At 31.0% G+C, this 7211-nt stretch overlaps 1 long non-coding RNA gene across 1 annotated transcript; it reads right to left on the bottom strand.

Moving 5' to 3' along the window:
* Positions 1 to 6055: 6055 nt before the first annotated feature.
* Positions 6056 to 6909, bottom strand: LOC111693085. The gene is made up of 3 exons (XR_002763321.1): positions 6749 to 6909; positions 6513 to 6593; positions 6056 to 6418 (listed from the first exon to the last, which is right to left on the bottom strand). It is a non-coding gene; the product is annotated as an uncharacterized LOC111693085 (long non-coding RNA).
* Positions 6910 to 7211: the final 302 nt, after the last annotated feature.

Below are 7211 nucleotides of genomic sequence, written 5' to 3'. Positions count from 1 at the left end.
ATATTATGAAGTTCACCGTAGTTGTTTAAAAACCATTCACAAAATACAGCCCGTCGCGGAAAATCAACTTCATGAAGTTCTTGCTGACAAGTTAAACGATAGGAGAACAAACGCAAATCTTTTTTTAACACTGTGTGGCAGGTACCGACTGATACTCCCACCATTTGTGATAAAACACGTACAGAAGTTCTTGGCGCATTTTCCATTATTTGTTGGACATTTTCTTTTAATTCTTCAGTCCGCTTTTTAGGTCGGCCGCTTCCTTCTTTTCTTGTTACACTGCCCGTTTCACGAAAAACATTAACACAACGCTGAACTGCACTTTGAAAAATTTTGTACTCAACAACGCCGGGAAATTGATTTTGAAATTCTATGAAACATTCCTCAATAGAATACTTCCATATTCCATCAATCTTGCGTCTATTTCTAAAGTAGGACTCTATGATAAACACTTTTGTTTTTGAGAAAACACCATTTTAAACGCTTTTTAAAACGAAAATATTCAAATTTATAGCGGCGATATAGCGCTTTGACAGATGACGTTTAAGTTCATTTGCTATACGCTACGCCCTACGTCCAAATTTTCAGAACCAACTTGACCACGTTTTTATTTGAACACTCGTTACATATATTAATAGATGCAGTACTGGGTCATTAGTCTGTTTGTATCCCCAAATTTCATAAATAAATTACTAAAATCTGACAAGTGCCCATGGAAGTACAGTTAGACGAATGTGAAAAGCAAACTTATTAACTTTTTGAGAAAATTATACGAGACTTTTATTATTAACAAAGTATGTGTTAGCCATTGTCATAATTTTAAATTGATGACCATCTTTTACAAACCAATAATTCTAACTAGGATTCTGGATTCTGTGGCAGTCAACTAACGAATGACTTTAGAGAGACGCAAGTCCTGCATAGTTGGTACTAACATGTTTTACGTGTACTTGTAGACTAAACACAACAGATATTGATTTAGAATTGTAAGCAACTAAATCGTTAAGCTCCGTACACCGAAATGAATAGAATATGTGTAAACATCGTTAGTAAATTACTTAAAATGAAGTTCTCGCCCACAAGGTGGACTGTAAACATGATTAACCATGAGTCTAATATATTAAATTAAGCTATATTTGATTGACGTGCTGCAGTGTGGGAGAGCGATATGCTTGAGGGAACGCGTGTTCGACGTGTGCGGGGCGCTATCTCGGGATCGCCACCCAGCTGCTTAGGCGCTTTATTGCAGCTCGTCACTTCGTAGGGCCCTGTTAATAAACGGAATAAATGACATGAAGCAGATACAATAACTACAACTTGTCAACAAATGAAATATTGAAACCATAAAAAGTAACTACATGTGTTACGCTTTAAAATGGTTTCTGTGGTCAAAAATTGATAATGAATTACAAACCCATTGGACACCCTGTATACATTATGCTTTAAGTTTTTCGTCGATAATATAATGGATGGGATGGGAATGTTACTCGTAGTCAAATTTTGCAACATTGTCTTAATTGCAAAAGATCGATTGAGTATATCTTGAGTTGAATTATGGAATAGGTCAACTAACATTTGACCTATATAATTTTTTATAGAGTGGGTTTGGAATGAATTTCTACGGTTTCTACTGAAATATTACAACTACAGTGGTACAATCGTAACCACATCTTGAAAACCCAAGTGAAATATATCTTCTTTAAGTATTCCTAAAGTTTCCTAGAATTAGTAAAATAGTGCAAGGTCTTTTTTTAGAATAATGAGGTATTGTGGATCGCCTAAGTTGTACAGGGTGATTCACTATATTTTGACCCCCCTTTAACTTTTTTGTTTTAAGAGATAAAAAAATGTAATATACAAAAGTTGCACGATTTTTTATGAATTTTTCGAAAATGATATTTGAGAAACAAATGAAGTCCAAACAAAATGGCCGCGGATGTTAACTTTGTTAATTTAAATGGAACACCCTGTATATTTTTACATATTTGGATAGAACGTTCCCTGTCGAACATAATCATATAGGGTTTGTTGAGCCTATCTCTAACAATAAGCGAGATACTATTAAAAAAAGATAATAATGTTTTTTATTAAGAAAATAAAATATCTTGTAATTGTTAGACCTCTTTCACGCATTTCTGCCCTTTTTCCAATTACTTGAGGATTTATAGATTTAGTTGTAATATATTTTGACATATCGGACCATTGATACGATCCAAAATGCAGGTATTTTAACTTAATCTCACTAATTAGGCCGTGCGAATCCTAATACTTATGGACAATGTTACATGGTAGGTCGTGACAGTGACAGGTAGTAATGTCATAATAACATTGTTATTGATTGACACTTTGTATTATTATTTAATAATTAAAATAGCTTACACAGAAGTAGAAAATTGAATTATTATTTGGAATTAAAATAGAGTATGGAGATGACCTTTACTCTATTTTAATTCCTATATTTCAATTTTCTCGTTCAATGTAACCCATTTTAATTAAATAATAATACAAACTGTCAAACAATAACAATGTTATCATGACATTAGCTGTCACTGTCACGGCCTACCATATAACATTGTCCATGAGTAATTAGGCCTCTCACGGCCTAATTAGTGAGATTTAGTAAAAATACCTGTACGCATTTTGGACCATATCAATGTCTGATATGTGAAAATATATTACAACTAAATCTGTAAATCTTTACGTAATTGGAAAAAAGGCAGACATGCCTGAAAGAGGTCTAACAATTACAAATTATCTTATTTTCTTAATAAAAAACCTTATTTTCTTTTTCTAATAGTATCTCGCTTATTGTTAGAGATGGACCCAACAAACCCTATATGACTATGTTCGACAGAGAACTTTCTGTCTAAATATATAAAAATATACAGGGTGTTCCATTTAAATTAACAAAGTTGGCATCCGCGGCCATTTTGTTTGGACTTCATTTGTTTTTCTACTATTATTTTCGAAAAATTCATAAAAAATCGTGCAACTTTTGTATTTCACATTTTTTTATAACTCTAAAAACAAACAAGTTAATGGGGGGGTCAAAATATAGTGAATCACCCTGTACATACCTAAAATGGTGCTCTCAAAATTATAAGTTATTTCTGAAGTGTAATATATAAATATATTATATGAAACTTACATAGTCAACAAGTAAACCGCTACTACAACCAGTGAGTAAGAAGGCATCCTTTAATAATTAATAGAATACGGGAAAGACCCAAGCTAACCATAATTTACTAGAGAGACACGCATTTTTTGTATATTCAGTTTTTGTCGAGCAAGAAACACAGGTCTAAAGCAATACATGCACTACACTTGTCAGTTTGTCAGCATGACAGAAGATATAAATATATCGATAAATAAAATATATGAAGAAGTGATTAATAATAGAACATCCATTAAAAATTATATAGAAGCTACAGAAACAAAAATTCTTCTAAAATTCGAAGATTTAAAAGTTAGAGTGACTAAGTTAGAAAACCAGAACTTTCTTTTACAAGACAAAGCTGAATTATTAGAGAGAGTAAGTAAGAAAAATAATTTAATAATCTTCGGATTTAATAAAGTAAACCAGAATTTTACTTCTCACTCCTTTATTAGTGAACTGAACACAATACTTGATGTAAATTTGAAAGAAGCTGATATTAACAATCTATACACTCTGGGAAAAAATAAAGATAGTCCGATCAAACTGGAATTGATCTTTCCTATCTTAAAAAGTTAGAAATACTAAGAGCTTGTCCAAAACTGAAAGGAACTAACATATATATGGCAAACGATCTTACACCTCTGCAACGTGAACAGAATAAAGTACTAAGGAAACACCTAGCAGTTGCGAAGCAATCTAGTGACAATAATTGTTTTATAAAACACAATAAACTGCATGTAAATGGCGAGATTTACACTGCAGAGCAACTTATAGAACAAGATAACCAAGAAGAAATTTTAATAGAAGAAAAATCTCAAAGTGCCCCTGCTACTCCTAGTCAAATAGCTCAACACAGAAAAGATAAATCCGCATCAGGAGAAGAAAAAGTTTCAGAACCTACCACTTCTTTTCGGGGATTCCCAACGATAACTGACAAATTAACAAAAATTGCAACACCAAAGAATAGAAAGAGATCGGAAACTCAGATATCATCTCAGGTAGTAAAACTCCGTAATAAAAATAAGTTAAGATCAAATTCTGTAAACAAATAATATATTTTTTTATCTATATCTCCTATCCTTTATCTATTATCTATGTAATTTGTTTTTAAGTACCTATATCTATTCTGTTTGTTTATTATATCTATGTTTAAACTTAAACCTCTATGGATCAATATATTAGAGATTTTGAAATAAAAGAGATAGAAACTTATACTTTATTGGATTGTTCTGAATGTAGATCCATACTCGCAATAAATAAAAATGTAAATAACTTCAAAATTCTGCACAATAATATAAGGAGCATAAATAAGAATTTGGATGAATTCATGGTTTTTTTGTGTAATTTGGATAGTGACATTGATTGTATAGTATTGACCGAAACATGGCAAATTAATTGTATAGATTTATACAATATTGCAGGCTATTGCTTGATATATAATAACGGAAAAATAAACCAAAACGATGGTGTTGTAATATACATATATTAAAGAAAACGTCGACTATTCTTATTCTATTATACCTATTGATTATTTAAATATGGTTGTTGTAAATCTTAAGCTACACTCTAGACCTCCGGCTACGGATATAAACACCTTTATTATGAATTTACAAACCCATCTGCAAAATAATCAACATGGTCTATCGGATTATAGTATTTTTATTGGAGACATAAACATTGATATTCTTGACAAAAACAATTACAGTATAGAATCTCTAAATACTTTAAATGAATTCGGATTTATTTCGGCAATCAATAATTATACAAGAATACGGGGAAACACAAAGTCCTGTTTCGACCACATATTTATTGAATCAAAATTAAACAACTATGACCTACTAATGCCTATAGTCATACAAACAAATATTATTGATCATTTTACGACAGTGTTACAAATTGTAATGGAGTCTTCTGAACAAACCAAAAAAAAATCCAATTTATGTTGAGAAAATTAATAATGATAAGGTCTCTTGGGATTCTGTTTATACTGAGACTGATTCCGCAATAAATAAATTTATTAATGTTTTATTTAAAGTAATTAAGGAGGCCACGACAACAATTAGAATAAGAAGAAAAAATACAAAACTATCACATTGGATTACCAATAAATTAGTAAAATCTGTTCATAAAAAGAATACCATGTTTAGGGACCTACAAAATAATTCAAATGATGTTCGAAAAAAAATAAAATATAAAATATTCAGGAACAGATTAACTCTTTTAATAAAAAAAGATAAATATGATTACTATAAAGGTAAAATATACGATAATCAAAATGACACTAGATGTTTATGGAATGTAATTCAGGAACTGAGAGACTGCAAAAAAATAACAAAACTATAAATTCTATAAATGATCTAAACGGAGACCCAATAACAGAGAGCAAAGCCATAGCAAACCAATTTAATTCAATTTTCGCGAAAATAGGAAGTCAATTAGCAAATAAAATACCTATAAATGCTGAATTCAACCCGGTAAGTTTTTCCACTACATACTCTATGGTTATGTTTCCCACTGATAGTTTAGAAATAAAGAGATTAATAGAAGTTAAAAAATAAAAAAAGTGTAGGATTAGATAATATAAGAGCGGAGGTACTGAAATTAATATCGGATTTTATAGCTGAACCTTTGACCTTCTTATTTAATAAATGTATAGATGATGGTCTATGGCCTTCTTCATTTAAAGAAACAGTCGTTATACCCATTTTCAAGAATGGAGATAGAAATATAGCTACAAACTATAGACCAATAACATTAATTACTCATATGTCTAAGATATTTGAAAAAATACTAAAAGAAAGACTTATCTCATTTGTCAATAAATATAACCTGCTCTCTGATAAACAGTTCGGTTTCAAACAAAAAACTTCAACACAAGATGCACTTCTAGCTCTCAGTTCGAAATTTTACTCTGCTTTGGATGAAAGTAAACCTGCTTTGTGTGTTTTCCTGGATCTTTCGAAGGCATTTGACACGGTCAGCCACCATCTACTCTTACAGTCGCTAGAGGACTGTGGAATTAGAAATAATTGTTTAAAATTATTTGAAAGTTACATATCAAATAGACATCAGTGCGTAAGAGTGAATGGTGCGTTGAGTAGTCCAATGCTGGTAGACTATGGGGTTCCACAGGGTACTGTTTTGGGTCCCATACTTTTCTCCTTATATATAAATGACTTGTTTTCGATTCCAAGTAAAGGAGAGATCATTGGATATGCAGATGACACTGCCATATTCTATAAATCGGAGTCATGGGATGAGCTGAAAGAAATTGTTGAAACTGATTTGGTATTTATGAAGAACTGGTTTGATTATAAGCTCTTAACGATTAACTTTGAAAAAACGAATTATTTACCTTTTAGTTGCACTAAGGTCAATTTACCTCCTTTTGACTGTATAAGGATGAATACGGAAGCTACGTCATATACCATCTTACCTAAAAATGAAATCAAATATTTGGGAGTATATATAGACATCCACTTAAGATGGGATATACACATTAACTATGTTTTAAAGAAACTTCAGTTCATACTATACAAATTTAAATATTTAAAAAATATTCTCAGTATTCAGCAGCTTATAATTCTTTACCATGCTCTTGTCGAAAGTCATCTAAATTATGGAATACTGGGTTGGGGCGGATTAACAAAAAGTTATTTAACTCCTTTAAATATTATACAAAAAAGATTTTTGAAAGTAATACTTTCCAAAGATACGAAATTTCCGTCGGACGCTCTATATATAGAAGCGAAAGTCTTTGATGTAAGACAATTATACTTTTATAACTTAAATGTTAAATATCATGGAATTAAATCTGTAGACAGTTTACCAACACATAAATATGTCACTAGACAGAAAGATAAATATAATATTCCTTTTAGGGCAAAAACAATTGGGCAGAGATCATTTGCCTTTATGGCTCCAAAGGTATATAATACTGTTCCGAAACTAATTCAAAATATAAGGAATATTCATTCTTTTAAAAGAAACTTGAAAACCTATATGCTATCGAGTCCCAGAAAAACATTTGATGACCTCTTTGATTAAAAAAAAA

The sequence above is a fragment of the Anoplophora glabripennis genome, unplaced genomic scaffold (assembly GCF_000390285.2).
Source record: "Anoplophora glabripennis isolate ALB-LARVAE unplaced genomic scaffold, Agla_2.0 scaffold39, whole genome shotgun sequence".
Taxonomy (NCBI): domain Eukaryota; kingdom Metazoa; phylum Arthropoda; class Insecta; order Coleoptera; family Cerambycidae; genus Anoplophora; species Anoplophora glabripennis.
Note: the sequence above shows the minus strand (reverse complement) of the source record. Positions and strands in the feature narration are given on the sequence as shown.